General features: G+C 43.6%; 1 protein-coding gene across 3 annotated transcripts in view; it reads left to right on the forward strand.

The window, feature by feature from the left end:
* Positions 1-1,314: 1,314 nt before the first annotated feature.
* LOC106035491 (contactin-3) overlaps positions 1,315-25,361 on the forward strand; it is a 97,348-nt gene continuing 73,301 nt past the window's right edge. For 2 of the 3 annotated variants that reach the window (XM_048071513.2, XM_048071525.2), the window contains exon 1: positions 1,315-1,862. The gene's annotated coding sequence lies outside the window, so the exon portion shown is untranslated. Of the gene's footprint in view, positions 1,863-2,466; positions 3,253-25,361 lie in introns of those variants that run through there. The other variant, XM_067003032.1, reaches the window with a different exon arrangement.

Genomic DNA, 25,361 nt, shown 5'->3' on the forward strand with positions numbered 1-25,361 from the left:
GTAGTGAATACATTCACAGGAGACCTCTGAGGAAGCTGGATCTGCAGAGGCCTACCTCCGGCATTTCAGGCTCTGCTTCCAGGTCCATGTTCAGTCAACGCACCAGGGAGGTGACCACGGCCACTGTGGTGCTACCTGCGCTAGGGTGTGCTGGAAAGCTAAGGCTCGGCCCTCATCCTGTGATGAAACTTTGTGTAATAATAATAATATATAAAAAAGGAAATATTCTAGGCAAAACCCCAAGTGGTGTTTCAGACATGAGGTGGAGTTTCCGTACTTTAATCCGTCAGCTGACATATGGTACCAGACCGAGTACGTGCTCCTGCTCGGTGCCAATGCTGAGCTGAACCGTGTTAGTCTGAGACTTGGTGCTCAGCTTGTGAACGGTAGCTCGTTAAATCACATTTACTGCATCATCTCTATGAGTCCTTTGTGATTGTGCTCTGCCAATTAAAAATGCATTTTGTAGTGTTTTCGAGATAAATTATTTTTCAACATCCCTTCCTCAGACCAACTACATATTTCTTTACAGGAGTGGCTGCGTTTCATTGCTGGACGTGACCTAATTATAGGCTCCTGCACTGGCAGAAGGGCAAAGATGGTCTCCTCAGGTCCCCCCAGAGAGGGCTCCCCAGCAGCCTGGCCCAGCAGACGCTTTGTCTAGCTCGTCCTTGTCCCAGACATGAGGCCACTGTCTCCCAGTTAGCACACTTCAATGTTTCACCTTACGGGCAAACAGAGGGGCAAACAAACGTAAATCCCAGCTGTTGAAGAAGCTACGTTTTCTTCTTGTCCTTCCTCTGGACAACCAGAGGGCCATGTATCGCCACCCTGCCTAGGAGGCCGAGCCCTTCCCGTCCCTCACACCCAGCAGCCTTGCTGTGGTCTTGCAGCTTCTTCCAGGCCGCCATGGAGGCCAACCGCATGGTGGACCTCACCCTGTGTTGGGATCCTGGAAGGTAACAGAGGTTCTGGGGAACTTAGTGCTGTTGCGTAACCTGCTAAAACAAGGGGCTGATAGGAATTCTGCTCAGGCTTAATTACAGCAACACAGCTATAACACCGCGATCAGCTGGAGCCAGACTCAATAAAATCTCCATCCGGCTCCTGCACAGAGACCTACACGAACCTGATTCTTTGCCTGGGCTCCCAGCCCAGAAATTAGATGAAGTTTTTTATTTAAGCTCCTGTATCAACCTCCTTCGTAACCACCCTGCCTGAGGCGCAGCAAAGCTGCGGGGGGAGAGGCGGCTGCGGGAGGAGCCGTGCCCGCTGCCCGGGCTGAAGGCAGCCAAGCCCTCATACAACCCTCCTGCCACGACCCGGCTCCATTTTGGCACCGCTGCCTTTCTGCCCCCCTCACAACGTCTCCTGCTGTCCCAGGTCCACCTCGCCCTGCCCGGGGTCCGCCTCCCCTCAGGCCCAGGAGCCCGGTGGCGGTGGGCGGGGAGCCGTGGCCGTGCCCGCCCCGCTCCGCCCCGTTCACCGCCCCAGCCGAGGCGCCGGGCGCTGCGGGAGCCGCAGGATCGCGGCGGGGAGGGCGACGGCTGTGTGGCTCCGTGGCCGGGCTGAGGGGACGGGAGGGAAGGGAAGGCGAGAGGGCGGCTGTAACTTGGCGGAACAAAGTTGGGGAGGCTCGCACGGAGGGCAGCGAGCGCCTGGGGGCAGCCCCTCGGCGGGCGCCCTCCGCTCCCCGGGAGCTGCGAGCCGCTGCCGGGACCACCCGGGGCGTTCGTGCCTCTTGCACCCGGAGCCGCTAACCCCGGCCGGAGGGATTGCGGCTCTAAACTGCGCTTCTCCGGCTTTGCTTCTGCCGATGCCAGCCCGAAACACACCGACGAGAGTACGCGAGCCGCTCCGAGGTCAGTGCACACGCTGGCGCGTTGGGCTAAAAGCAACCGGGCTGCCGCTGTTCGGGCACCCTTGGGCTTCGGCCGGAGAACTTTTCCATCCGGCAGGAGCAGGGCCCTGCCGTGCCGTGCTCCACGCCAAGTTCCTGCGGCGGTGGCTGCGGGCTGGCCCCGGGCTGCCCCCCTGCCGGCTGAGCCCCCCGGGAGCCGCTGCCCCTCCGGAGCTCCGTGGGTGCTGTTGGGGTCGTACCGCCCTGGGGTGCCCGCTGCCGGTGTCCCCGGGGTCGCTGCTGGGTGACCTTGTTGCCACCAAACGCGGTGCCAGGCTGGGATTAACCCAAGCCCCGTCCTTGCTGTATTGCGCACCGCTGAGAGCGGTCAGCCCAGGTGGGAAACGGTCCAGCCACAGCTTTGGGTGCAGCCTTGATTACCTTGCTAATGACACGGCAATTATTTTGTGTGTGTGCCGTACGGATTTCAGCTGTCTTCAAAGTGTTTACTTGACCCAAGAGGAGTTATTTTTATTATGAAGTGCCAAAAAAAAAAAAAATCTTACAAAGACCAGTAAACTCTTTAAACTACAGACAGCTGTATTTTGCAAGAGGAACTTGAAGTATAGCTTAAGCTGCATGCTGAGTTTGTCCGGTGATATGCTCTTTGCTTTTTTAAATATACGTGGGAAGTTGTGAACAAGATACTGAAATTAATGGCAATGCTGAGCTAACTTTTAAGAGTTAAATGCATGTTGCTACTCCATGTGCGTCAGTTATTCCTAGCATGTTATTTGCTATGCAAGAGACTTCCCGTAATTAACTAGCAAAGGAATTTATGAGAGCATCGGGGGGAGAACAGTGTAGTAAATGCATACAATTCATACCAAAAATGCTGCCAATCAGATGGGGGGACTGCAATTTAAAGGTGCGTTTTGTCCTGTGCTTCTTCTGGGCTGCAGGCTCTCTGTTTCCCCGCGCACAGTCGCTTCCCTTGCTCATCAGTCACCTACAGGCTTTGTAGTATTTCTGCTCCTCCGTGTTCTCGCTCTCAGCATTGCCTTGTGCTGGGAACAGGCTGTGGGCTTTCTGAGCCGAAAGCATCAGTGTTTTCTGCTCTGTTAGGAGAGAGGAGGTGTAACTCACGGCCACAGCTGTGCTCTCAGGGCTGAGGACGTGCAGGATGGTGCTGGCTGCCTTGGTCCAGCCTTGGGTTTGTGGGTGCTCCCCTAACGAACAGAGCGGCGGGGAGGAGCTGCCAAAGGAGCCTGCAGCTCAGCACCGTGGGTGTCAGGGGAAGCGAGATGAGATCATAACTCCGTGTATCTTAAGGCTCTGGCAACACGCAGCAGTTACTTAATTAATGCTTGAGTGGAACCCGTGCATCTGGCGTAACCTGCTGGTGGCTGGAGGTAGGCTGGGTTCGGGTCCGTGTGGTGGGAAGGCTGGAGGGAGCTGCTGGTAGAAGATGGGGGTTTGGGTGGGCTGGTGGAGTCCTGCTCCAGATCACGCTTCAGGGTCTCCAGTGCCTGGAGCTCCTGCAAACTGGATTGATTTTTGTTTTGTTCCTTTGTGGTGGAGACTGATTCTTACAAGTGGCATAAGCCTATAGTCTTATAGGAATGAAATTGATGATCAGGGGCTATTTTGATACCACAAATGTTATACTTGAACTGCTATCCGGAAACAAGATTTTTCACTATTCTGGAACAAAGAAAAACAAATGTTACGTGCTGCTGTTATCTGTGAGAAGCCAGAAAGCCTGCTGAGAGAGGGAAGAAGTTATTAGTGCTGAGGAATGACTGCAGCTAGTGCTGAGTATGCTTCTTGGGTACAAAAAAGACTTTGGTTGAATTAAGAAATAATTGCAAGATTGAGTAGAAATTGGGAAACATGGGTAGTCTGTTCATCAATAAAGTTTGTGTTTTAGTTTTCATCCTCCTTGGTGCTGACTTTGTCACCTACATCTGTCTTGTTCTGATATCAAATATGTAGTCTTCCAGTTCATATTTAGAAATCAGTGAACACTGGATTACAGTTGACTAAGATGCAAACATGAATGAATTCCAGCTGAACGCTACTAAAATCACAGGTGACTGTACAGGATCTGATTTCTTCAAGAGATGGTTGTGATGAATGCGTTGCTTAAGCCTGTGTTGTACATGGGTGGTGTCAAGGTGGGCTAAGTGGCAAGACACTTTGAAATCAGCTTTTGTTTCAAGAAGTTCAGAAACTTAACTGTCTTGGTTCTTCAGGATAGTTTCCGTGGCATGCTCTGTCTCTGGAAATGAAGGAGCAGAAGGCTTGTTTTGATGCTCATGTTCCAAAACAATTGCACTGTTGCTGCATCCTTAATGAAACATCTGCAGTGACAGTAAGTCCTTTTCCAGGTCTTTTTTGCAGCTCTCCAACTTAAATTTCCCTCAGAGGCAGCCTCTTGCAGCCAAAATAGGGAAAGATCAGCCGGTGATTATACCAATTAAAAACAATTAAAATGCAGAAACATGAACCTGATAGAGCTGCAGTCTTCTCTTGCGCTAACATCTTCACCTTTCATTTAGCGAAGCTATTTAAAGTCACAGCCCTAGCTTCTCCATGCAGATTTGGATATCCAGATTTTATAGCATGTGGTGTAGGAGACGTTAGAGGAGAAATTTAAAGAATCATTGGCGATACCTTCTTGTGCCTCTGACACAGTTGAAAATCAGCTCCAAGCTGATGGTGGTAGTTGGATGGCCTTTGCAATAGAAATCTATCCAGGAGGGTTTGGATAACTAAAATGGAGGGGAAACAATGATTTGACTGCAGTCAACTGAAACTGTACTGTATGTGGATTTTTAGCATGCTGTGTAACGCAAAGAAAAGAGGTCCTAATACAGACTGAAAGCAAGTGGCAGAAGTTCAAAAAATTCTTATGGATTCTTAGTCTTGTTCTTGGTTGAATGAAGCAAGAAAGGTGGTGGCAGCTGTTGGTGAAATAATGCAGATAGTTGTCTTTTTGTGTCAAGCTAAAATATGCATATTGAAATCTGGGCTCAGAAAAGACATTAGAAGTTAGCTCATAAATTATACAGCAGTGGTATTATTTGAAAGAGACATTAGTTTCATACTTCTGAAGTAGCACTCTTTTAATGTAAGAAAGTATAATATTATTCCTTAAAATCAGTGAAATAGTTCAGTGAGTTTCATGCATTGAGGTGCAAGTTCACAGCATAACTATCTGGTTTGCTTTGAGGTACTTTCAAAGCAATAGGTTAGGTTTATTTTCTGGAAATATTAGGTGTTATCATCGGATAGTCAAGTTGACGCTTATGGTTTTGAAGACTATGCTTCTGAAATTAAATGGTTGGCTGAATTCTCATTTTTCCTGAGCTGTCATGTTACCTTCTTTGCGTTGTCTGGAAGTTGTCTTGTAGCTGAACCCCAACACTGCAAAAAAATTGGGATCTCTCACCATCGGAGCGCAGCTCAATGGCAATGTGGCTTTAGATGTGCGCACGCAGGCAGGTGAATAACTGCAAAAATGCCGTGGGGGTTGTTTTCCTCTTCATTTAAGTGACTTTTCTTTCTGGTGAGGTTCGGTGATGGGCAGAGGGCAGTTTTGAGGTTATTACTTAGGAAAACGCACGCTTAAACATTCAATTACAACAAAGAAAATTCTTGAATGTTACTGTAGTTTAACAGTTTGAGTTTTATTGAAAATCCACGGCTAAATCCAGGTTACTCTGCCATTTTCATTTAAGCTGAGCTGTAGGGGGCCCACCCTCCATTAATTATATTTAAAAAAAAAAAAAGCTTTTCTCCTTATTCCTGTCTTCAGCATACTAACTTATATTAATAATAATAAGAAAAAAAAAGTATTCCTCTAGCTCTGCTGAAATCACAGGGCCATATTCCCAATTTGGGGAGTATGTTGCGGTTCAATAGGCCTTGACAATTCTGAACAGTATTATTGCTCAACATATTTTGGTCTTTCATGAAATTTAAAATATAATAAATTGCAGCTGTTTGTAGCTGTAAGCCTGTATTTGGAGTAAATTGGTGAGGAAAATGAACTAGTTTTCCCCAAGCTGACTTAATGTAAAGCATGGCCAGTGTCCCTCTCGCCTGTGCTGAGGTCAGAACAATCATTTTCCGTGTTTTGCACTACTTGACTACATAAGGAGCAATCCAGTCTAATCCAATCCAGAGCAGGTCAGTGAATGATAAATTCTGTTTAGCTTACAAGCATACTGATGTTCACAGTTCATTTACAGAAAAATCATGCATCTCCGCTTTTGAAGACGCTTCATTTGTTGAAATCGGCTTCTTTTGGAATTCAAAGTAGGATGCGAGATGAAAAATACTGTTTTAATGCCATGCTATTGTGGAGATATTTTGCATGGAGAAACTGTGAAATCAGGCTCTTACGCTTCATACAGAAGCTGTAATTTCCGAATATAACCAAATAGTTTAATTTCATCCTGGCTTGAAGTAAGGCTTATGCAGTCACCTAGACATGCTTCTATCCTGCCGGTCTCTTTCAATTAAAAAGCTCAAAGATGGTCTGCTCCTTAAATGATAGAAACAAGGTCTCGTCTTTGCTACCCAGCCACTTACTGGAGGTGCAGAGTCAGGGAACTAAGGGTTTTCTGATTAGAGGCAGCTGGTGGCAATGCCAGGGCGTGACCCTTGGTGGGTCTGATCTTGCGTACACAGGTGCAGGGGTGCAACACTCACCTGGGTGATGGGGCTGTGTTGGTAAAAAACCTACCTCTGCAGAAATGTGAGTCTTTGTGTCCAAAGCCCATGACTTATATGTCAGCGCTTACAAAAATAACTTTCTTCATTTAAATAGGAACTTTTTTGTCACTTACAAGTACAGGGCAGGTCAGCGTGTGCCCAAAGGACTGCGAGTGAAGCCCGCTGCTGCATCGTGTGTTATTTAACATCTCTGTCAGTGTGGGGTTTAAATTATAATGAAACGAAAAGGCTTTACATGTGTGGAAGTTTTTTTACAATGTTTCGAGTTTTGTTTTTTTTAAATATATTTATCTATAAGGCTGTTCCATTGAGTTCTCTGTCTGCAGTCAACTATTTTGTTGCAGGAAATTATATTGTTCATTACAAGAAGACCAGAGGGTATTTTTAAATAGAATATCAATTGCAGCAATTATTAAAAACTATTTTAAAACAGCATGATTTATAAATGTAATAGTATGAGGACTGTGGGGTGATGATTATCCAGATAATTATTGCATGTTATCAAAGTACTGCAGGTCTGAAGGTGGGATTTCTTCTGGTATTTCCACGGTTACTGAAGAGAGCTGTGTTAAGAACCTTCCCTACCTCCTGCTAGCGGATATTTATTTGGCCATATGTTTCTTTCTGGATGTTTATGGTTAGCAGAGGAGGAGGGTGTCTCTGGGCTCAGCCCCGGTGACAGGAGCAAACCTCATCACAGGTGGGGCAGGATGTCGGGGCCGTGGTGTGCATTTCTCTTGTAAAAGCAATTGTAAAGCAACTGAGTCATATTATGCCACTTCCCATTGTTGCTTACCTAGCTCTTTTAAGAAAGAGCTTCATTAAAAAGTTCAGTGCTCTATCATTTATTTCCATTCAAATAAGTGACAGCGTCGAGGGCTTTGCTCCAACAGTGCTTTGGCTGTTAAGTCCCTCCAGCCACTGTTTTCCATCGCCTCTCCTCTAAAACGTAGTCACGTGCAGTACTGAAGGAAAGGATCGTTGCAGAGAAACCAGGAGCGCATTGGAAGGAGCAGCTGGTGCTCTTCGGTTCTGCTCGTGCTGCCAACCGTGGCTCACGAGAAGGAGAAATGAAGGGCACGGTAACAGGAGGGAGGCCGCTCCTGTGCGGGCTGTGCTTCGCCGCAGCCTTCAGCCTTCCCAGCCCCGAGAGCGACCAAAGGAGCCCGCTGCCAGTCGGGCTTGGAGTGGGGTGCCCGGTCTCAAGGCATGAGCTCGAACCTGCTGGCATGGAGCTGAGCCTGTGGGTAAGGAGCAGAGCTGAGTTTTAGCTGCAATGGGTCTTTTCATTTTGATGGCGTGCTGTTTGGTTTTTACCGCAGAGTCTGTACCCGGATGATGGGTAGGCCGTTGTTGCCATTTTGAATTGCAAGGGCGTGTTTTCATAAATGCTTGCCCTTGAAATTTGCATGAAATAGTTTAGCAATTTCTCTATGTCACGTGAACCTGCCCTGAATTCATTTCACTGGCCCGTAAAGTGAGATTGTTAATGATATTAGTAAAGTTTCTCTTTACCCTTAGGATTTAAGAATAGAGCACCTTACAGTTATCAAAAGGCAAGCTTCGCACTGAAAATTCGTGCTACATTATAGGGGAATTTATTTAATCTCTTGATTGAAGTTAAAACAAGCAAGCAGCCTTGCTGCCTTTGAAAGATGCCTGTTAGGTAAGTGCTCGTTTCAGGCAGTGCTCCCAGCTTCTGGACTGTTCAGGTCTGCATCTGGCTTTTTAGGAAAACTCCTAATGTTTTTGTACATGAGCTGGCATTTGCAATATACTAGTGCTGGCTCCAGCTCTTTCCTTTCCATCTGTCCTAATTTTTGCTCGTGTTGACTAAATACGTTGAGCGTGTTTTTTGACTGTGAAGATGACTGTATGAAAATGAATGTCTGCTTTGGATAGCCTACAAGGAAAGGATGGATCTTGTAACTTATCTCTGTGTTAAGAGATTACATGCGAATATGCAAAGTGGATCATTTGTTAGCAAAATGACTTGTGAAGTGTAATGGGTGTTATTTATCTGGGGTTTCCAAGTGCTGTCCTGGAACTGTCCTTCCAATCAAGCTGAAGCCACAAGATGCAGGGAATTGAAGCCTTCCCAGAGACCGCTGATCCTGCCAGTGGGAAAATATAAATATCAGATCTCTCTTCCAAGTATCTTTTCCTACCTCTGGATCTCATGAAGTGCACTGCTGTATATAATGGTTTAAATCAATGGCAAATGCTGCCGGGCAATGCCTCTGAAAAATTTAATGGAAGCAAAAGCTATTTAGTTCTTCTTTAAATCAGATTAGCAGAGGTATAAAGTCAGTCCTTCTGATAAAGATGCGAAGTTGGTCCCAGTGCTTTCCCATTAAAGGCTGCTGGTAATAAGTTGATCAACTTGGAGCAGAAGAAGGGGAATAAAGAGCTAAGCTGGAGGATAGATTTCTACCTTGATCTGCCCCCCGTGGCTGTCTCCTGTTTGTGAGCAGAAATAGTTGCTTTAGTAGCTAATGTGTGGCTTAACCCTTAGATAAAAGGTCAAGTTCTGTGGAAGTTCTGCTAAAAGCTGCACAGAGTACATCAGTGGGCTTAATGCGCTTGTTCCTTGCCTTTTCATCTGTGGCCAACATCTTTAGCTTACATCACTGAAAAACTCCAAAAGGGTCAGGTAGTTTGGGATCTTCAGAGACCATTGTTGAATTACACCAGTGCAGCTCGTCAGGTGGATACACGTTGAACGGGCTGGATGACTGCTGCTGTAAAAGTGGGGTACAATCGGGGTGGCACTTGCTATTTAAAATGAGATCTTGAGCATTAACTTGAGCGTAACTGCTGAGTGGGAGGGAGTACGGATGAATGGAAACGGGGAGAGATCTGTGTCACTTTATGAATGAATTAAATGCTCAGAAGGTGACGCAAATGAGCAAATATGAATAAATACTTAAAGGCCCTTAAATGTTGAATACTGAAATATGCAAAAATGTTGGAAACATGCAAATTGGCTGTAGAGGTTCGCTAAATCTTCTGGTCTGTGTAATAGTGCTTCAGATAAATCCAGTTACCCAGTGGGATGTCTGTGCTTCCCTGCCCGTGTGGCCTGGGGGGCTCCGGAGCCCCCCGAGACAGGGACAGCGCCGTGGTAAATGCGCAGGCTCTTTGCTGAACCATCTTCGGGGACTTATTTTATTTTATTTACTTTTGAGATGAAGCCTGAGAACATTAAAATGGAGAAGCGTTTGTTTGATTCTTTGCTTGAAGAAAGCGAATTGATTTCTTTGTTGTTTTTATCTGTTCTGTAACCTGATTTGAAACAGACAAACTAAAACAACTCCAACAGGGAGAGCTTTTATGTTTATCAGCCATATGGTATACTTTGTTATGCATCAGTCTCCAGCTCTCACATCTTATCTTTAGGGTTTTTTTTTTTACCTCTTTTCTCTTAAATTCTGAAGCAAGCTGCTGGGGTCAGGAGGTTGCAGACGATGCTTTCATATGAAAAAGGAGAAGGGGAAGAGTTTACAGCAGAAATGAGTTTGAGATACAGACTTGCAGAATTCATGAGTTGAGGCGAGGAGGGAAAAAAAAAAAAAGCTTTGCTACATGTGTGTTGGAGTTCTTGCCTCTTCCAAACAAAGCACAAGACATAAGTTTTTAAGTTTCTTTTATGTGCAGTCATTGCTTTACAGAATAAAAAGCAGATTTCAAGCTTGAAGAAGAGGAGGAGGAAAGTAAACAAAACAAACGTGCCAGCCAGGAAGGAAGGAAATGCGTTCACGAACAGATTGTTTAATCCCTTCTTGGCTTGGAAGAGATTTTCTTGGATAATGAGTAAAAAAAAAAACTAGAGATGCATAAGTAACTTAACTCAAAGGTTATAGTTAAGAAACAGCTAAGGTTGACAAAAAAAAAGATCGAGGAACCTATCCCATAACCCCTTCAGTTGACCTGCATCACTCTGACTGTTGCTTGGTCTGGGTGAATAAGGAGGTACAGGTTAAGACAGCATTGCTGCTGGAGAAGCATCCTTGTAACAGAAACCTCAAAATGTTGAAGTCTGAGGAAGAACAGAACTTGAGGTGCAAAAGCTTGTAGCACTTCATATGAGCTCTGTAGCTGTGTGGTCCATAGCATCTGTTTGGGTGCGTAAGCTCACATTTTTAAACAACTCGCACCTCCTCTGAATAAAGATTTATTGATTGTACAGAGATGTTCTGTGTACTCATTAGGCTTGTGTGCACATCATTAGTGGCATATGAATAGCCTCTCTGTGTGCTGAACTCTTTCCACCAGAGAAAACACATGCTTTCTTCTTGTACACTGAAGATCTTATTTATGAAAAAATAATAAAAAAAAAGTGTATGTACTTGACCAAATGGTTCCCTGAACTCGGGATGAGAACTCTTTTTTTCTTCCCTGAGGTTAGGCATCAGCTAACTTGGACCCACACTCAGACCCGTCCAATAAATGCTGGTAACGCTGTGTGATGCTGGTAATGCTGGTGAGCTCTGTGGCCACTGCCACCCAGCTGTAAGGGAAGTGCAGCTCCATGGCTCACTCTTTCTGACAAGGTAAAGGACAGCAGCTGCTCACTCTTGGACATCTATTTTTTTTATTTTTTATCTTTTTTTAACTCTAACTCTTACCTAGTTGAGCTTTTGTCTCAGAAGCAGCTAAATTAATATAAAACGTATTTATTTTCCTTCTGCCCTGCTCCCCACCCCTCATTTTGCATTGTGCTTTGTCGCATAGCAGTAACAAGAAGAATATTGCTGCTTTTCCAGCGTCATTCTTATTCAGCAAAATTCTGCTGAAATTATACCAGAAAGAAGTGATGAAGCCTTCCAAAGAATGGGCAAATGGTTTGTGGAATCAAATACAATTATTGATGTAGTTACGCATGTACAGTAGTTTTCCTTTTAGATGTTTAGCTTAATCTGTTTATAGATCTTCCAGTTCATCCGTTTCTCACTAGAATCGTTGTAACTATTGGATTTTGAGTCTCATGTTGACTATCTTTGCTATTGTATTGCTAAAGAAAATAAGCATCTGTATAGTTCTGGGAAAGAGCTGTGATTCTAGCGCTTTAAATGATGTAGTTTAGTCTACTTGAAAATCCTTTTTCCTTGATAAGCTTAAAATGCAAACAGAAGCGGTATAATATTTAACTGTGCTATTTTTGTGTGACTGTTATATGAAGAACTAATAGGGCTTCCTTCCCTCTTCTCCTTGGGAGAACAAAATAAGATTTTGGCTCTTGCTTGGCACTTTGTTTTGTAGTAAGCTCTTCCTTGCCATGTTAACTGTGGTTCACACTTTGAAATCCAGATTGAAAGCTGCAGTATTTCATCAGGTACTAGCACCCGTGCACCATAAAGCCCTTCTGCAGATCCTTTCTTTATCATTGATCTTCAAAAAGCAGCTGAAATAAGTGGATCTTCACCAAGAAACACACTGGGAGGTCCCTGGTTGGAGAGGTGAGTGGTCACGGCCACCTCGAGAACCCGTGCATCTGCCACCCCCAGGGGGAGCGCCGTGTCCTCACCTGGTGTCTTGCATGAGGTGCTGGGGCTGAAAAAGGCATCTCGGACTCTTCCTCACATTTTCTCATATTTTCTTCAACAGCTTTTGGGAAGAGTGTAGTGCCTTTTTCACTTAGGTCCCAGCTTTCTTCAGCTGAAGACTAGCTGCAAGATTAAAGGCTTTGTCTTTATCCAATCCTGTACCAAGAATATTCTTGACTGAATCCATCGTGGGCTGATAGGATGTTTCATATGAAAATAAACCAAATAGTTTATCAGAAGTCTGTTCTCTGACTAGAATACTTACAATACTTATACTCGTGTTATTTTTACAACTATTTGCAGAGGGATGGCAAAGCAGCTGCTGCTTAGTCAGGCTCTGTTTGGAAACTGCAGAACAGTCTTGTTCATGCTCCCAGAAGCTGGGCTTACTGTGCAGATACGCTGTTTCATACAAGGGAAGCATCAAGGAAAGCAAATAGGGCACTTGCCTCCTTTACTAAACTTGACCTAGGTTTTAGTGGGTGGATAGTTTTCACCCCCTTCTTTCCTCAGTAAGAGGGCAGAATAACATTACTCAAGAGGCATCAGTCCTGAGTGTAACTTAACTTGAAAACTGCTTTGGTATCACTTGCTGAAGGTACTTCAGAGTTAGGAAAGTTGCATAAGCTCCTTATCTGAAGCTAAGCAGCTTAAGGTAGTAGCAAAGCTCTACCACCTCGTGCTTCCTGCTGTTAAGCTATATTACCATATAATCATTTCTTCTTCCAGCATCTGAGCATCTTAAGTCTATAGATTTGGATAACTTGCATAGTTAACTGCTCATGTCTGTCTGTTTTCCTGAAAGAGCAAAAAGCTCCCTGACCTTTGGTATAGTTGTGAGTTAATAATAAATAAAAAATAAATAAAAATCAGTAAAACATGCAAAAAAGTGACAGTAAATAGTAGTAAGGGTACTAAGCATTTGGTGAGATTAAACCTGAAGTTTTCTGCAGTCCCTTTTGATTCAGAGATGGACATGGCTGTGGGTTCTGGATGTAGTTGAGGTTCTGTCTGAGCCCTTAGATCACTGAGCACGCCACCCTGAGTGCATTGCCTCCCTGGGAGCATCGGGTGCTGGTGGGGCGGAGGTGTCCAGCTGCTCCTGCAGCCTTCCCGTTATGGTGGGAAGAGAATTATACGGAAGCCTTAAACATAAAAATCACAGACACAGGTTCAAGTTGTCTCAATTGTTCTAGCAAAACAGATGCAGGAGCCAAACCGTGTTTGGCCTTATGCGTAGGACTTGAGCTGCCATCCAAGTTTAAATAATGGACAGTTCAGAGCTTAATAATTTATTTGCTTCACATAATATAAGCCTAAGAACAACAACAGAGACTGGAAACCTCATCTCTCACTGCTGCTTACTGCAGTGGGGCTTGCATAACCCATGTTTCTGTGGCTGAGTTTCTTTTGTGCCCAAAGATTCTCTTTCAAGCAGATAAGTCCAGAGTGACATTTTTAAGAGAACCAGGCTAGGAATTTATTGTACTTGATGTATACAACATCATCCAGAAGGGAAAAATACCATCTTTCGCTACAGGTATCTTAGCAAAGTAAGCAGAAGAAAATAATCTCCTTTATCCTCGTGACCCTTTAAATACTGTAACAAAGGGAATCTTCTCCCAATGCTTGGTTCTCTTCAGCAGTCAGCTGAGGGAAGAATCCCTGTTTCTACCTGGCTTTCAGAAAAACTTCAAGTGCATCAGTGTGAGGGTTAAGCACTGCCGAGCATTAGTGGCATGCAATTCTAATTAGAATTCCGTGCAACTTCTAAATTGTAAGGATTCACATCCCCTTTTGATCCCATTCTTCCTTTCCAAAAGGACTTGTGCAGAAAGTCTAACTAAGATAGGAATGAGCATATCCTACTTGGATTAATTTGTGCCTGTCTTTCTTGGGAAGCAGTATTGCATAGTGATTTGAACTAACTAAATAGCACACGTGAAAATAAAATGAAATTAAAACAGGTATTGCAGCAGAGACACTTCTTTTATTTGCATAAGAGGAATATTAATGTTACTGCCATGTAACATTTACATGCTAAATTTTATGCATTTACACTTTCCATGTTTATATATGTGAAATTTAACCTAAAAATGGACTTATGAAAACGTGCAGTGTTACTTTTATGAACTGAGGAGAAGAAAAGTGATAGTTCACACTTCTGTTTTTCTTTAATTCTTGCTTTGGCAGCAGAATTCTTTCCGAGGTATTTTTGGTCCACCTTTTGCTGTTATTTACTCTTATGTCTCCACGTTAACATGTTAAAGGACTTGTGCTGGGGAATGTTCCACACAAAGAGCCAGCAGCAGTCACCTGGGGGATGTCACGACCAACCTGCCCTGGTGTGTGTCTTTATTGCCCCCGGTCTTAGCAGCTGGGTCCTCCCTCCGCAGGCCTGTGGGCCTGCAGCCTCGGGTCTCCCAGGGCCACCCAGTGCATTCTAGCTGCCCCCAAAAGCCTCCCAGTGACCCCAGTGTCCTCAAGGATTCCCTAGAGGCCTTCCAGTGCGGCCTCCAGGCCTATGTGGCCCCCTCAGTGCTCTCTGAGACCCTCTGGAGGCCTCCAGGGCCCTGCAGTGAGCTCTAGCACCTCCTGAAGGCCTCACTGGACTCCCCAGTGCTCTCCCCAGTCCCCTCCAGCCATCCCAGTGTCCCCCACAGGCCTCCTTCAGCTCTGGATCCAGTGCCAGCTCGCTTGGCAACTGTGTGCAGCCCAAATTTTGAGCATGCTTCATTATTCGTGTTATTTATCTTGTTCTTTGTGAATGCTGCAGACTCCTGGTTGATGCATCCTGATACACTCCACAGATTTTCCGTGCATTGTGTGGAAGACTTAGCTTCTTTAGATAAAGATGTGTGTGTATGTATATATATGTGTGTACACACGTGTGTGGGTATATGCATACAAAACCCTACTTTGATTCGCTGGGCTGTATTTTACATACTCTGGACTTTTCTTACTAAAAGTTGGTACTTCTAGAAAAAAATTACAGCAAGGCTTTATCATCAGTTGCCAAAGTTCTGTTATGGCATTCTTCTCCTCTGCTAGTTAAATATGTGTAGATCTAATTAGTATTGTAAGAATGTGAAAGAAGTCTTGAAAGCCTCCCTTAATACTAGGCCTTGAAAACTGCTTCCTGGATTCGTTGTGTGGTTAGTTGAATTTAATGGTCTTGTTAGATTAAAAAAAAAAAGCTCCACAAGCCTTTGAAGAACTAAAATTACTTTTTATGACTTGGAAACGTGCATTGTAGGCACAGCTTCAAATACTCTTGTACAAGGCTTTTTGTAGACCAGCTTATGCTTTATATTCTTGCTTTAATAATACCCCTTCAAAACTAGGCATAATCTGTTCTTGAAGGGGCTGTTTCAGGCTACGTTCCAATCTTCTCATTCTCTGTCCCATGCAGTGAAGGATGCAGAGGCATCCCAAATATTTTTAGTAATTCCAATGTCTTTCATGCCATATAATGGAGATCTGACTATTGAAAATTCTTATTCAATTGTAAATAATTTCTTCCTATGAGGAAGAGTAAGACCCCACGTAATACATGTTGAGTACACGTGAGTCTCATACTCCTCACAGAAGGTATTTCCTGTTGATGAGGGTAACTCCAGAAAAAAATGTGATTGAAGAACTCTGGTCTTCTGTAGGAAGACTTGTAGCAGCATCTGGAAAGTGCTAAGGGTTGCTTCCTCTCAGTCTTGGGGATTAGGAACATGTTACGTAGGACTGTCCAGAAGTCTTTGCTCCTTTGCCTGTAGTGTAGGGTAGTACAAGCTCCATCACAGATGGAAGTTGTATATGACCAGTGATGGCTTTTTAAGCTATGCACCATGTCTCTAGCATAGCTGTTCATTTCTGTTGTCTACTGGCCTTTTTCTGGCTCAAAACACGGGTATGTTGTTAAAATATATATTAAACAATTTCCACGCAGTGCTTTAAATAAAAGGCAGTAGTGAATCTTGTGAAAGGGAGTAAGGAAACTTGCCTGCTTGTAGCCTGCTTGTAGCCTGCTGAGGAAGGGCTGAGCTTTCTGATTCAGTGGGTTTATTAGTTCTTAAAGAATTATGAATTTAGTTTGAGGTCATTTCTGGACAGGCACTTTCTTTTAGTCTGCAATACACGATTAATAGTGAGAGCAATGCCAAGTATATTAAGACGTGAAGTGAACCTTGGAGGTCCAAAAGAAAAATTGCATCTTCTGGCGTCAGGAACTTGTTGCTACTTCCCTATTAGATGCTGTAGAAGTGCATTTTTTTCTCTGTAAAGAAAAGGTAAAGTGAGATTTGAGACGTAGAGAAGAAAAGTATAAGCTTTTTGGTTAGAAAAGCTTCAGGTTTAATTCAGACATAGGTGTTCTGAAGCTGCATCTCAAACTTGCTTTGGCAGCCATGAATGATTTCAGAACAAGATTATAAATGAGATGAAATAGAACTCCTGAACCTAAAGAACTAAATTTGGATTTTTGAAAATTCCTTGTTATCTGTCTGTTTGACCTTCCTGCAGATTTGTTTTCCTGCCAGGGCATTTTGTATAAAATTACTTTTAATACTTTACAAACCAAATTAACCTTCCTCCCCCTTCTCCTCCTCCTTCCATGGTTTTCGGAACCTCTGTCAGCCAGAGATTTCCTAATTTGAATTTAGCTCCTCAGTCAGGAAATTGATCTTTCAGTACTTCCGATATTCTTAAGTTCATTGCCATTAAATGTTATCTCTGTATTTTCAGTTTAGCTCTCTGCTCCATTTTTTTTAAACTGAAGCTGTCAAATGTATCCTGCAAAGCCACTGTAGTTGTTACCACATCTAACCTTGTACTGATATTTAAAGAGATCTTGTTAAGTAATTTACGCACTGCTTTTGTCAAGCCCACTCCATTTTTAGCATGGAAGTGAAGTCGTCTTATGTGGGAAGTATAAATGGGACGTTTTGCAGCCATTTTGGCTAACAAGTCTAACGTTTGCTCATTACTGCTTTTTGTGGCCATTTTGTGGCACAGAACCTTTGTGTGCATTAATCTTGGGCTAGACCCTGAAGTTCTTCCTAGCGTTAATGGAAGAAAATTCAGTTGAAATTCAATTTCTTGCGTTCTGCTTGTTTCAAATCATGGTCTTATGTTGAGACTCAATTTCCTTCCTGGAGACATAAGTAACAGGGATACCTGAATAATAACTATAATCCCTAAATTACGCAGAGCTCAGATTACCTGCTGTCGCTTCATTGTTCACTGTTTCCTCCTTCCTCCCCTCTACTTTCCAGCGTGGGGGTCTGGGTATGGTCTTCCTACTAGTGGTGAGGCAGCCAAGAAAGCGTGTGTGTAAATTGGTGCTGTAATTCCTTAAACAGTAACCCTGGGGTGAAGGGGAGTTGGGCTGTGGGGGGCAAAAGAGAGAAAGCAAGGAGTGGGAGAAGGCAGGGGGAGTGTTTTGTTTAAATAAAATGATTAAGAAATACCATATCGTCTGGTCTTAATAGTAACCGTGACATGGTTTGATTCAGTTATACAGTGCACTGGTGTGTTCAAGCTAATCAGCTGTAGTAATCAACTGAACATCTGTAACTGCTTTATCATGTTCTCCAGTGGGTGTTATTCTGTCTGTTGGTGCAGTTTGTGGTGTGTTTTTTTTTTTTCCTTTTAATAATCTCATTTGGGGGTTAATATGTCTGGTACTAGTTTGAAATTTGGCTGAAATGCAGTATTCAAGTTTTCAGGCAATATCTCATACTTTCTTTAAAAAAGAAAACTTTGCATAAAAATACTTAAGAACTTTATTTCTATTCATATGAGAGGAAAGTGTCTCAGGCTGAGTAACTTTCAAAGTGAAACTTCATAGACATCAATGCAGATTAAGCTGCCTAGGTCTTGGGTAAGAAATGGGGGGGTAGGGAGGAAGTGCTGAAATGGGTTCAGATGTAACCATTCAGCTGTGACTTTGAGCTTTTCTTTCTTTTCACATCAGTGCTCTATCCTGCAGGGGATTATTCTCTTGCATGTGACTCGGAGTGAGATAATCACAGACTTAGATTAAGGGTACCTGTGACCATATCTCCTGAAGCTCACTTCCATGCTGAAATTGGTGAATTCTTCTCACTCACTCCTCTATTCCCGGGCTATATGTATTTTAAAAGTATAAGAGAAGGCTAGTAAGATTACATACAAAATGTATGTTTATATATATTAATATTTTAATATATTCTATAAAATATATATGATTCTTTTCCTCTTGTGCCAGTATACTTGAAGTATTTATGCCGTTTTGCCCTTCCTAGTATCTTACTCCTCAAGAATTTATTCTTCTTTTACAATTAAACAGTACATCTTTCCCACTGGGGTTCTGCTGTCCAGCTGCAGGACGGGCGTTGCGGCCCTGCTCTGCTGAGCAGTGGTGAAATGGGCTCTGTCCTGCCGCGGGCTGTGTGAGGTCCGGGTCTCGGAGTGGGACTGCCGTGCCTCGTTTCCCTGAGTGCTGTCTGTGTTATCTTCAGCCACGTAAAACTGCTTGATTAGAGTTATTCCTGAATGTGGCTGCCTTGAGGTGGAGAGCCACGCGTGGTGCAGCGTTTGCATTCGGTGACTGGGAGGTAAGCCCGGCTGAAGGATGTGCTGAGCATCCTTGCCAAAGGCTTTCCAGGCAGCCCTGCTGCTGGTGGCTTCCCCACCCACACTGCTCCGTGTCTTCACGCTGAGTTTAGCTTTCAGTAAAGGTCACCCAGCACATGCAGATTAATGTTTATTTCGTACCCTGAGGTCTCTGCTGATATTTAAAAACAAGAATTTACCGCTAGCTCATTGGTGTGTGACACCTTTCGGCCTTGCCTATCATGGCGAAACTGTATATGTCTCGTAGCAAAAGAAGAAACCAAAGAGGATCCCCTTTGCTCACCTGCAGGTTTCTTCCTCTGCCTATCTGCAGCAGAAAACAAGCCTGTGGGGTCTATCCTAAATCTGCTTGCTTATGGGTCATCTCTTCTTTCTAGCTTGCTTCTCCTTGGAGGGAGGAAAAATGAAGATTTTGCAAAGGTGAAATGTTTTTAATCACTGTTGACGTGGAGCAATGCATCTCACCTGGCTGTATGGGTTTTTGATGTACTTTCCTTTGTGGTCACTTCCTGGTAAGTTATGTGAAGGGGGAGGGGAAAAAAAAACGCACAAAACCTGACAATTGGACACCTGAAGCACAGTGCAGGAAAATCTGCCCTTTCTTGCTCTGAGTAAATTGGCTGAAAAAGTCTGCATTAAAATTTATTAATTTAAAGCTTTTAAAATGTGAAATCTTGGACCTCTTTTCCATTTAAAAGCAAAGTGGAGTCCAAGCTGCAGTGGAAAGCCACAAGGGCCCCAGTGGCAGCCTGGCTTGAGAGGTGCAACTGAAGTCCTGGCACTTAGGTGCCGCTCAGCCCTCACGGGGCTCCCTGGCCAGCTGCCTGCAGAGTGGGCGCTAATGCAGACTGCGACAGGGTGAGGTGTTCACGTCCTTTGATGCTCCTTGGCTCTGGCCAAGGAGCATCAAACTCCAACTGTTTGTGCGGTGGGAAGGGATGAGTTGTATTTTGGCAACCGTGCAGGGTAAGACAAACTTTTGAAGTCGTGATTTATAGGAGGTAGAACCAAAAGTGTTTTGAAACAAATAGTGTGCTACTTGCAAGGGAGTGAGGAAGGGCTAATAAAAGTCACCCGAGCTGCCAAAGGTCAGTTGTATTTTCAGGCCGAAGTATTGGCTCATCGGAAGCATCACTTCGCTATCCTGAGGTGCAGGAGGTCAGTGAGAGCTCTGGGCAGACCCCGTAGTCATTGGAGGCATGGAGATGGAAACAGAGTAGTTGGGTGCTACACAAGGCATAGTTCATCCAATTCCATATCAGTAACTTTATCATGATTCTAGAGCCTTAGATTATTTTTAACCGACTCACGATGTCCGCTCATCTGGGATCAAAGAATTTCCGACCCTTGAAGTACCTGTCTTGGGACACCTGGTTAAAGGTGATGACCCATACGTGTTATCAAAAGGGTGTCTGAAATTGGTAAATCGCAGGGGGAAAGCTTGGGGCATACAAATTATAGGAACAGGAGCCTGAAAATAACAGAAAATACGTATTGTTTTTTTTTTGTGACGAGTCATTCTTCTGGAGGGATTTTTAGACAGAAGGAAAAGAAATAAAGCTTTTGGAAGTTGATGCTGTTTGAAATCGTATTCCAAGAAAGGAAGCATTGATGGACAGAGCACAGGTTGTGTCACCAAGAGTATATTGAGATGTTAACATTACTGCATGTTAAATGGTAGAATTGTGAAATCCAAGAGGCTGTTGTATGGACATTGTGTGCATGCATTTTGGGAAGGCATTCAGTAATCTACTGAAGTGTTGAGGAGTGTATCTGTATAAGGGTAATAACCAGAGGTATTTGAAGTAGCAGCAGAAGTTAGCTTTTGGCGATGACTGAATGTGAAATATATATATTTTAAAGTTTAATAACACTTGTGGGCAACTTCAAACTTCTCGTTTTGCTGAATAGACATGGCTCCTCATTACTGTGGGTCGAGAATCTTTACAAAGAAGCGGCAGCCTGAAAGTCTTGGTGCACTAAAAATGCCCAGCCTACCACATGAAGCGGAGGCATTATTTTTGGCATTGAAGGTAACGTTTTACTTGGAAACTGGAAGTGAGCTTGATGGTAACTAGGGCACAGAAAGTCCGTATGCAGATGAGCACTGCAGCCACCTCCAAGCCTGCTCCTCAGGGCTCTACAGCCAGCGAGAGGCAGCAAGAACTCAGTCTGCATTTCCCTATCAGGACCGTACCGTGCAATGTCTTAGCCGATGCCTGTGCACTTAACACTGTCAGAGAATAAGGTGCCTATAAGACAAAATGGCCTGATATTTCATTTGGGAATAGACGTCTGTCTGTATTGTTGTTTTGTTTCTATGCTACGTCTTCTGTACCCAAACCTTTCAAAGAACATGGTAAGAAAACATCAAATGTTTGGTTTTGTGATGTTTCTGATGAAACCGGTTAATCACATGGCATGACTTGAGAGCGGTTTCTTGAAATGTAGTGGTTTCTGCTGACTTGCTGGGCAGAAAAAGCAGACAGTATCAGGGGAAACTTTAAGAGTGAACTTCTGTGCAAATATGCTTTCTCTCATCATCCATGGATTGGTAAATATGAAAGCCGTTTCCTGAAGTAAAGTAGAAAAAAAGCGATGTGACTTTTTCTTAAATGTCTATATTTTGCATTTAAAAGGTTAACTTGCTATCAGTGCAATACCTCCACTGTACCAATGCAAAAAATATATAATGTAGTTCTGAATGGCAGTAACTAAACATACCAAACTTGATTCACTGTGTTCAGGATAACTGTATTCCGTGTGGCTTGGGAATGGAGTTAGTATCGCTTATAACGACTTATTAATTTTAAATTTTATCATGTAATTGATTTAACAGAAAAAGTTGAAAGAAATCTGATGCTTTCTTTCCCCTGTACTTAAGGAAAAAATGCAAAGCTAGTTCCTTTGTGAAGCTTTCCCATAGGTGTACCGAAATTGATTTAGGTAGGCAGTCTCCACGGGTGGTCAAACTGTTTGTGCAAAGCAAAGACCTCTGGCTAGATTTAAAGAGGCTCTCAAATTGCTGGCACAAAGGTTAATGCGCAGACTTGTAAAAGCTGGTGGTCTTACGATAAGGTAGGATTCCTGAGGAACTTTAAGATAAATGTCATTCTGTAATTCTTTTCTCTTTGCAATTTCTCTGCTTTTGTTGACATGGAACAACTGTTTGTGGTAAAAGGCTCAGCCGAGTTACAGCTTTCTTTAGTGGGTATTGCTCTTCAGTGGAGGAACTGTGGGTGTTGGGCTCAGGAGCCTGGCTGGTATGCTCAGAGAGCTCCTCAGTAACAAGAATAAAAGATATAAATAAGGTAGAGATGCACTGTGGTGCTGTTTGTAGAGAGATGATTATATATTGAGAGTGGGCATTCATTTATTACAATTATTCTTTGTTCCAGTGGGAAAAAGAAGGACAAGTATAGTGTTAGGGAAGATGTTCTGTAGACTAGAACCATCCACGTGGTCCCTGTACCATAAAGCTCACAAGGCTTATATCAAGTGCAAATGATATATGGGCAGGGGAAGCGGGACCGTGGCTGAAAGAGTCAATAAATGCAGTAAGACAAGAGAAGTTGTAGCGCAACTCTCCACAGAACAGTTGCTGGTACTTCTCTTTTAAGCTTTTGTAAATTCATCTTGTTAAGAATGTCTGTGATGCTTTTAATTAAGTCTCTGCTAATGACACACTGTAGATGACTTTAATCCTACTTAGTGATTGTTAATGGTGGAGTTCATCTAAAACTTTCTCCTCGTCTTTTTATGCTTACAGTCCAGCTTCATCAGGATGATTTGTCTAGTGCTGATATCCCTGTAGGGACAGGAAGGCTGAGTAAGAGCCACAGGCAGCCTAACAACTGCTACAAGCCTGCAAAGGCTGCCTGCTAATGAGTAGTGCTACATGCGGTTGTGGAACAAAGACCTAATGAGCCCCCAAAGGAGTTGGACCAGCCACAGTTCTCCTTGGAGCACCTTTTAAACTTTTCTTTGGAACAAGCCACGGTATTGCTTAGTAGGGTTTTTAACTGTATTTTGTCATGATTCTTAGCTTTTAATTGGTTAATTCTCATTTATCTAGAGTTTAACACAGGTATACTAGACATGCTCGTGTTTCTTCCAGTGGGACGTTACCAGTAGTGGCCCCATCACATTCAGTACTTGTACTGTAGCTCGCTTTTTCAAAGCCTTGCCGTCTCCAAAACGAATTTACTCAGATACCTTTGTCTCGAGATTTGCCTGCTTGCAAATGGATGTTGTCAGAGTTGAATTAACGTTATTGAAATACTGAGATCCGCTGAGCGGCGCGGAAGCCTTCGTGGTGCTGCTTTAGGTGAGGCATGCTGCTAGGCTCCTCGAGCAGACCAGTGTGAAAAACACGTGGGTTTTCATGGGCTGGCTTGGATCTTGTTTATCCCTTAAAATACTCAGGTTTGCAAATGCACTCACTTTCATAAATGATCTGCATGGAAGATGTATTCCCTTACCTTCCATACATCAGACACGGAAACGTAAGGAACGAACTCAGAACTTAGGATCCCGATAGAAGCTCCAGTGAATTTAAATACACACTTGTATTTCTTTTGCCAACTCTAGCATTGGATAGGTGTGCCTTGAGTTGGTATTTCCACGTACAGTCAGCACTTCTGAGGAGTTCATCTCAGCAGAGACCGATCCCAGGGAACCGGGCTGTCTTGTTATTGAAGCCAAGTGTAGAGATTGGAAAAGTTGCAGAAAGACTGGCTTGATAAATTATGTGCAAACGTTGCACTTCTCTAGTGGTTTTTATTGCATTCCTTTTGCACTTTCAGAAGTGCAAATCTCTTCAACTCAGACTTTTTTTCCACTGTGTGTGGAAACTACACCGTTATATCTCCAAAGCCAGAGCCCTGCCATCCCATTGTTGGTTTGTGTCAGCCTTAGAATATGAACTGCAAGAGGCAGAGACTTGATTCAGGGACATGAAGGATTTAGAGCCCGCCATGTGGGTATTCTTCATTGAAACAAAGTATATTGGGTGATTTTTCACAGCTAGCAATTGAATTTTGAGGGAAAAATGTATATTTTCAATTTATTTTTTTCCAAAAAAATAGATACGAGTACTTGAAATGGCTGGGGGACATTTTACACTAATCAGCGCATCTCATTTTTATGATGCCCTGTGGAGATGACTTTAACTAAAATGTTAATCTCATAATTTATCAAGATGAGATTCTAACAACTGTTTTCCTTTGCAAAGATATGCTGACCTCTAGTGTCAGCACCTCAGTTTATTTTTTTTTTGTGGTTTGTAATCAATACTGAAAAATCTGTTCGTGGTCTTTGCAACTCTCCTGAGTTCCAGGAATTTCTGATCAGTTTAGACTCAGTGACGCTGCGAATTCCTACAATTCAAACTGAAACTTTAACTTGGGCTCATCCAGATCTGAGAAATTCTATTGAATTCTATTCTGTCAAAGCTCTTCTTCAGCTTCCTCGCTTCTTCTCCTTGTTTCCTAGTCTCTTCCCTAGTCCCATTTTATTATTTCTCTATGATATTATTAATCCTTCTGCTTCATTGTCCTCTACTTTGCCTTTTCTAATTTTATTCCCAGCCAACCCCTCTTGTTCCTGTAGCTGCAGTAAGTCTGTATCCTGTTTGTGTAGTTTTTTAATATTCAGTTTAAGCACCTCCTTCAGGTATCTCCTGTCTTGTTCTCTGCGTGGACTTCTGCTGTCTGAGCATGCAAACTGTTGTAGAGCCTAAACTTGCTCCAGCCCTTTCAGAGCCTGTACCAGATGCCTTCAGGGCACATTAAATAAGGAGCATGCCTACCTCTGGAAAGCTCTTGGCAAACATACAGTGCAATTAGAGCCCAGCAGCTTACGCCAGCCTGGTTTTATCATTATATTATGGTGGCATTGTGCAGCAATTATTACTTCTAGTCAATAAAATGCACAGGATCCCTCAGAAGCAGCATGCAAAATACTGCAGTGCTGAGGCTTCCTGGTTCCTGATGCTTTGATTTCTTTCAGAACTTTATTCTTAGGGATACGTAAGGAACGTTTTTCTCAGCAGCAGATTTTTGGCCATTTCCTAGACTGTGAGGTAGACTCCTGCCACACCAGTGCTTCAGGGTCTTGGCTTTTACACACACAAAAAAAAAAGGACGCCCTGCTTGTGTCGTGCAGCTGCCACTTGAGTAGGACACAAGTTGGTAGTGGTGTCTGCATGAGCCAGGGGCTTGCAGGGAGAGAAAAGATGCAGCTCTGGTGGCAGAGAGCAGTGCCATCTTTCTCTGGGGAGATTACATTCTTCTGGAAAGTTGTGGGCTGGGGACGTGTCCAAAGGAATCCTCTGCGTGATCTCTCTGCCTGGGGTGCCTAGATTGAAACTCAAATGCTAGATCCCCAGAAATATTAGAAACTTTTAGCTGTGGTATGAAATAGACTGGAAAAAAATGTCCAGACATCTCAGATTGGCACCTCAGAATTAATGGTTGTTGTTTTGCCCTTCGTATTTCTGTGCGTTGATCCGTAGACTGCAGTGCCAGAAGGAAGCATTTGATCTCGCCTGATCTGTGTACTGCAGAACCTCAAATTTTGCCCAGCTACTCTTCTTCTGAAAAAAACAGATGCTGTGGAAGTGACAC

The sequence above is a fragment of the Anser cygnoides genome, chromosome 10 (assembly GCF_040182565.1).
Source record: "Anser cygnoides isolate HZ-2024a breed goose chromosome 10, Taihu_goose_T2T_genome, whole genome shotgun sequence".
Classification (NCBI taxonomy): Eukaryota; Metazoa; Chordata; class Aves; order Anseriformes; family Anatidae; genus Anser; species Anser cygnoides.